The sequence below is a fragment of the Lathamus discolor genome, chromosome 3, assembly GCF_037157495.1.
Source record: "Lathamus discolor isolate bLatDis1 chromosome 3, bLatDis1.hap1, whole genome shotgun sequence".
Lineage (NCBI taxonomy): Eukaryota > Metazoa > Chordata > Aves > Psittaciformes > Psittacidae > Lathamus > Lathamus discolor.
The window spans coordinates 107,988,987-107,996,091 of NC_088886.1; the positions used below are offsets into that span (position 1 = coordinate 107,988,987).

The 7,105-nt window shown below is 45.4% G+C and overlaps 1 long non-coding RNA gene across 1 annotated transcript; it reads right to left on the reverse strand.

The window, feature by feature from the left end:
- Window positions 1-328: 328 nt before the first annotated feature.
- LOC136011175 (uncharacterized) lies at window positions 329-5,842 on the reverse strand. The gene is made up of 3 exons (XR_010611261.1): window positions 5,787-5,842; window positions 2,092-2,179; window positions 329-397 (listed from the first exon to the last, which is right to left on the reverse strand). It is a non-coding gene; the product is annotated as an uncharacterized LOC136011175 (long non-coding RNA).
- Between the last annotated feature and the right edge of the window lie 1,263 nt (window positions 5,843-7,105).

Sequence of the window (7,105 nt, forward strand, 5' to 3'; positions counted from 1 at the left end):
CTGATATTCAACAATGAGAAGAACACAGTGGTGTAAATTTATCTCAGCATCTTCTATGCTGAGTAAATTCCTCTGTCCTGAGCTCTTCTGCCACACCTCTGATTTTGTACTAGTCATGTCAGGGGATTACTATCAGGATCAAGCACTTGAAAGAATGCACAGGTTATCTGAGATATAGGATAGGTATGTGAAAGCAGTCGTTACATTTTCCACAAGTCCTGCGCCTTGCAAGGGAAACCCATGGTAAACTGTGTTTCATGCAAGTACATGGGAGCTGCAGTGGCACAGAGCTACATCACCTATGAAACAAGCAGCTTAGAAACTAAGAGCGCTGTGAAGGGGAGTGAGAGGTCTTGTCTTCACATGCTACTTGAGCGCGGTTTCTCCCATGGTAGTCCTGCAGACAGAAAGCAATCTTTTAGCCTCCTTTACTTGCTGGAGCCCTTGATATTTCATTAAATGTTTCAGGTAATGCCCCTCTCATCTCTAAGCCAACATTGCCTATTTTGGTAAAATAGATTTATATGGGCCAAGTTGTGTTAACTATTATTGCATGCAGAGTGGCTGCTGAATTTGCCTGCCCAGTTATTTTGTGGTGTGGAAAAGGCTGGTCAAGAGCTTTTGATTACCCTGAATCTGAAAAAAAGCCATAGAAATTCTAAGTTTATTCTGTTTTATAGAAAGCTTAGAGCTAGAAGGAAATAAGAAACCATGCCTTTGCTTCACATGGACCAAAACTCACTTCCCTGAATTCTGTTCTTTCCTCCTTGGCTCTATTCCTCCCCCAGTGTCCTGGGTTTACCAGGAGCCGTTTTGCTCCTTCTTAGTAACTGGTGCAAGCTCTGTGTTTTGACTTCCAGCCTGGGCAGAGAGCTGATAATACCGATTGTTTTTAATTGTTGCTAGGTAATGTTTATTCTGGCCAAGGACTCTGTGAGTCTCATGCTCTGCTGGGGACGAGGGAGGCCGGGAGGAAGCAGAGACAGGACACCTGACCCGAACTAGCCAAGGAGGTATTCCATACCATAGCACGTCATGCCTGGAGGGGGAACTGGAAGTTACCCGGAAGGGGCAGGCTCTGGCTCTTCGGGGGGGTCGAACTCGTTCGGCGGTGGTATCGTATTCTCTTGTTATTTTCTCTTATCAATATTATCATTTGTGGTAGCAGCAGTGGTTTGTGTTATACCTTAGTTACTGGGCTGTTCTTATCTCAACCCGTGGGAGTTACATTCTCCTGATTTTCCTCCCCATCCCTCCGGGAGTGGGGAGGGTCAGGGGGGGGGAGTGAGTGGACGAGGTTTGTGTTTGGGTTTAAACCACGACACCCAGGAAACCCCAAATAAAATGCAACATGGTTTCAGTATTGCACTGTAAGCAATTGACCTTTTCCCCCAGAAATAACAGGTGCAAATCAACTAGACATGGCATTAAGACCAGTTGGCAATTCTTTTGATGTTTATGTATTGTTTTGAAATTGGTCTAGACCCTGATTAATGTTACAGTCCTAAATAGCAAGTCTAAATATATTAGGTTTACCTCAATTGATTTGATTTACAAATGTTAAGATATTTAAAAGAATCAACAGGTAGAATATACACTAGCGGCAAAAAGAAAGTAATTCTAGTTATTCTCTAAAAGCTATTGCTGCATCATCTGTGTTTAGATGAGGAGATGACAGTGCTCCTTTCTCCTCTCTGCCATTTCTCATCTGCTTGGTAGTTGTTCTAATCAATGTGCCTTTTTAAGCTTTATGGTGGATGGAGCTGCACTATTTCAACCTAGCTCCATATGGACAAAACATGGGAACAGATGTTGTATTTAATACATGAAAGACAGCCAGCAATCTAGGACTTGGCTTCTTCGCAGGAGGCAACTGGGGCTTCTTCCTCTGACCCTTCCCTCTATGTGTGAAAAAATTAATTTATTCTATTCCTAAAGCTTTCCTCTTTTGAACAAGGAAATTATAATTTATTTTATAAACTCAGAGAGAATTCCTCAGTTAACTGAAGTGTTTGCAGCCTAATTTCTGGAAGAATTTGAAGAAGCACTTCAGCTGTGGCTTTCTCTCAAAGTTGAATTAAGCATGTTTACCAAATGGATCCAGCAGTCCCCAACAGTTCAGTGTGCAGGGAATGGTGTTCCTCAGGCAATCTTGGTACTGAATCATCCTGAAGGCTATCTGCAGTTTACAGGAACAGAGCAGTTAGGCTATTGCTCTTCACTGAGAGTAAAACAGAGAATTATTGGGGTTCTCATTTTTCTTATTTAAAATTTCTAGGTGATCTACTATTGAGGTTCATGGCTTCATAATTCTTGTTATTGTTGGTAGACCACTTTAAGAGGGGTTTTGATGGAAACATCTGAAGTTGGATGGTGTTGCTAGAGGTGAAACTGCATGTAAGCAGAGAAAGAAGAATACAGCTGAGGGGTTAGATGGTTTCTTGGAGAAGAGAGTTGTCCTTGAAGGGCATTGAGTCTCAGGCCACCTAGCAGATAGGCTGGTATCCTCACAATAATACACAGGACATCAGAGAGGACTTCAGGAATATCATCCCAAACTATGCTGTGTGCTCTGGTAAGGTTCCTTCATGTGTTCAAAGCCTTCAGAAGACATGAGGATAAGCTCATTGGTTAGTGCATCCATAGCAAGTGCTACTTCAGGACTCTGTCCTGCAAAATGGATGCTGGTGTTCAAGAAGTGATGAGGTGCAAAACTGGGTACCCTTGTAGAAGAGAGAGGAGGGAATGGCAGGAAGGAATGATTTGGACAGTGAGTGATCAAGACACCAGGAAGGGGTATTCTCGGCGCCCTTCCAAAAGTCATATTGTCATAACACTAACTAATGGTGTATTTTTATGCAGTACTGGTATTCTGAATGCTGTACTTGATGCAATGATTTATTTGTTACAAATCGCATCAATGACCCATCTTTCGTAATTAAGCTGACCTGCTCTTCAGTGCCCTTGGCAAGTGTTACTCAAAATAACGCAAACTAAAATGGCATATCTCAATCTCTGGGGCTGAAAATTCCTCTTTTAATGCTCTCCTAGTGATTGTCTCAATTTTTTTTTTTTCAGATATAATGGTGACTGGAGGTAATATGCTGTGGGCAGAAATGACAGTGACTCTGCATTTCTGTAGTTAGAGTCCCAGGGCATAACCATACAGCAAGTTTTGTTTCTTCTCTTTCTAGCCAAAAGTTGCAACATTGTTGGTGATAAAATAATGACAGGATCATAAAATCCCAGCAAAGTAATTGGTGAGGGATAGCTCATCGTTAACAAATAATGTTTTAGTATATAGATACAAACCTCCTCATGTACAGCAGGGAGAAATAAAAAGTACAGCACTGAAAGTAAAAGGGATCATTAATTGAGTGAGAAAAACAAAAGTGCTCACAAACACTGAGGGAGAAGAAAAAGTAGAAAGTTCATAGAATCATAGAATAGTTAGGGTTGGAAAGGACCTCAAGATCATCTAGTTCCAACCCCCCTGCCAGGGACAGGGACACCTCACACTAAACCATCCCACCCAAGGCTTCATCCAACCTGGCCTTGAACACCTCCAGGGATGGAGCACTCACAACCTCCCTGGGCAACCCATTCCAGTGTCTCACCACCCTAACAGGAAAGAATTTCCTCCTTATATCCAGTTTAAACTTCCTCTGTTTAAGTTTTAACCCATTACCCCTTGTCCTGTCACTACAGTCCCTAATAAAGAGTCCCTCCCCAGCATCCCTATAGGCCCCCTTCAGGTACTGGAAGGCTGCTATTAGGTCCCCACACAGACTTCTCTTCTCCAGGCTGAACAGCCCCAACTTCCTCAGCCTGTCTTCATGCGGGAGGTGCTCCAGTCCCCTGATCATCCTCGTGGCCCTCCTCTGGATTGTTCCAGCAGTTCCATGTCCTTTTTATGTTGAGGACACCAGAACTGCACACAATACTCCAGGTGAGGTCTCACAAGAGCAGAGTAGAGGGGCAGGATCACCTCCTTGGACCTGTTGGTCACGCTCCTTTTGATGCAGCCCAGGATACGGTTGGCTTTCTGGGCTGCGAGCGCACACTGAAGCCAGCTCATGTTTATTTTCTCATCGACCAGCACCCCCAAGTCCTTCTCCGCAGGGCCGCTCTGAATCTCTTCTTTGCTCAACCTGTAGCTGTGCCTGGGATTGCTCCGACCCAGGTGTAGGACCTTGCACTTGTCGTGGTTGAACTTCATAAGGTTGGCATCAGCCCACCTCACAAGCGTGTCAAGGTCCCTCTGGATGGCATCCCTTCCCTCCAGCTCATCAAGCGGACCACACAGCTTGGTGTCATCGGCAAACTTGCTGAGGGCGCACTCAATCCCACTGTCCATGTCAGCGATGAAGATGTTAAGACCGGTCCCAACACCGATCCCTGAGGGACACCACACTTTACCGGTCTCCAGACGGACATCGAGCCATTGACCACAACTCTGTGTGCGGCCGTCCAGCCAGTTCTTTATCCACCGAGTGGTCCATCCATCAAATTGATATCTCTCCAATTTAGAGAGAAGGATGTCGTGTGGGACAGTGTCAAACGCTTTGCACAAGTCCATGTAGATGACATCAACTGCTTTACCCTTATCCATCAGTTCTGTAGCCCCATCATAGAAGGCCACCAAATTGGTGAGGCAGGATTTCCCCTTAGTGAAGCCATGCTGGCTGTCACCAAGCACCTTGTTGTTTTTCATGTGCCTTAGCATGTTGTCCAGGAGAATGTGCTCCAAGATTTTACCAGGCACTGGTGAGACTGACTGGTCTGTAATTCCCCGGGTCTTCCATTTTCCCCTTCTTGAAAATGGGGGTTATATTTCCCTTTTTCCAGTCGTTGGGAACTTCACCTGACTGCCATGATTTTTCAAATATGATGGCCAGTGGCTTAGCAACTTCATTTGCCAGCTTCTTCAGGACCCGCGGATGGATTCCATCAGGTCCCACGGACTTGTGTGCGTTCAGATTTTGAAGGTGGTCTCGAACCAGATCCTCTCCTACAGTGGGCCCAAGGTCTTCATTCTCACAGCCCCTGCATCTACTTTCTAAGACCTGGGTGGTGCAGTCGGAGCCTTTCCCAGTGAAGACCGAGGAGAAGAAGTCATTCAGAACCTCAGCCTTCTCCAAATCCTGCGTAGCCAGTTCTCCCGAAAGCTTCCTCAGGGAAAGGAGAATAATTGCACGAGAAATCAGTGGAAATAGATAATTTTGGATTGCTTCAGATAAGTCCTGGATCTGTTCAGTTTTGCTGAAGAAAGTCCAATCCCATCTTGAGAGAAATATGAATATAGAGCTGTTCCTAACACCCCTCTGAAGAGAAAAGGTATGTTTTTCATAAAGTTGCTCTTCTAATACCCAAAGGAGCTGGAGTCTGTTTCTGACCTCTTAAAATTTCCTGGGTCATGCTGGACAAAGCCTTGAATCCCTCTTGTCTCAAAGTTTAATGACAAACCACATTGCAGAAAAAGCTGTGAGCTGATCAATGGTGAGGGCTAGCTGGGAATTTTTCAGTTGTATGATTTTGTTAAGATGTTGCTCTGTTATCAGAACCCAAAGTTTTAATGGGAATATACCCATTTGAGTAAAACCTGTGGTAAGCCTTGTCTGGGGGTTCAGGAGAGACTGTGGGCAAAATGAGAGAGCTCATCCAAAATCACCATGGGCCTTCCCTGAGCTGTGAGGAGCTGATGACTCTCATGTTTCAGACTCACTCAAATGTATGAGTTTCTCTAACACTTGTTTTAGCACTCTGATCCAAGACACTTCTCTTACCGGGTGAATATAACATGATGTTTGTGGGGCCGTGAGCCTTGGCCTCCCCAGGTGCTCGACGCTCTGGGCTGGTAGTCAGTACATTGCTGCTGTCAATTTTCTTCCCCTGCCAGACCTATTAAATAAATAGTGATCAGTCAAGCTACTAATTAGGAGAGGATTCGCTGGCCAAAAAGGGCTGGTAACAGAGAAGGCAGCAGAAGTCACCTGAAGGCTTGTTCCTACTGAGAGAGGAGAGCTCTGTCTTCCCCTTTGCCCTGCACCCCTCCCCTCTACTCCTTGTCTTCCCCTGCTTTGCACTGGCCCCCCACTGCACCGGCCCCCCACTGCACCCTGCCATGTGCCAGTTCAGTGAAATGCCAGATAATCTTCTCCCCTCCCACCCTTGCTTTTTTTTTTTTTTTTTTTTTCTTTTGCCTGATTGCAGTTTTCCATTGTGTTATTGAATTCAGGCAGGGCTTTGCTACAAGATGGAGCCAGCAGAAGGTAGCAGCAGCAGTGATTGGGCAGGAGGAGTGGGATCCATTTTGGAAGCAGAGCTGATACATCATCTCATCATGTCCTGTGGAGCCATACTCTGCCTATCACTCAATTAAGTGGTTATAGTAGGATGGGTGTGGATGAAAAGCAGAAGAATAACACTGTGAGACAAAGAAAAATAAGATAAAATAACATCCTAGAGCCAGTCCAGCTCTGTGCTGTATAGACTTCATGCTTTGAAACCCTGGCATCACCTCATTGCATGAATAATGAATAGCTTGCCATTTTAACAGTCTGTCACAGATTTGGCTCACTTCACAGCAGCTAACTAAAAGTCAAGCCTCTAGTGCCAAGGTTGTTCTCCTGGCTCCCTTTAGAGATGGAAGCAAGGGGCAGGCACACCCAGGAAGTGATTTACGCAGCCTGGTTGGAGATATGATTTGTCACTGTCTGGAGGTACCAGAGCACCCCATCTGATTGCAGGAGGAGATTGGACCATTACCCTTGTCCAGGGGCAAGGCTCCTCTGATTTAATGCACTCCTGTATGCAGCTTTGGTTCATCATTAACTGGGCTCTCTTGCTTAGAGAGATAGCATGACAAACATGCTGCTCATCTTCATCCGTAATCACTGATGAAGGACGGCTGCAGTGTCTCCCCTGTTCCCAGGGAGGACGAGGGCTCCTGCACCAGGGCTCCGAGTTGTTCAGAAATTCAAGTATCAGCCTTGGCAAATACAAGTAGTCCTCCCACAAGGGCCTGAATGTAGCCAGATGAATCATAACTCGGGGGAGTGATGATGGGTAAGCACCATGTCTGGTGTTATTTTGGATGCTGCAG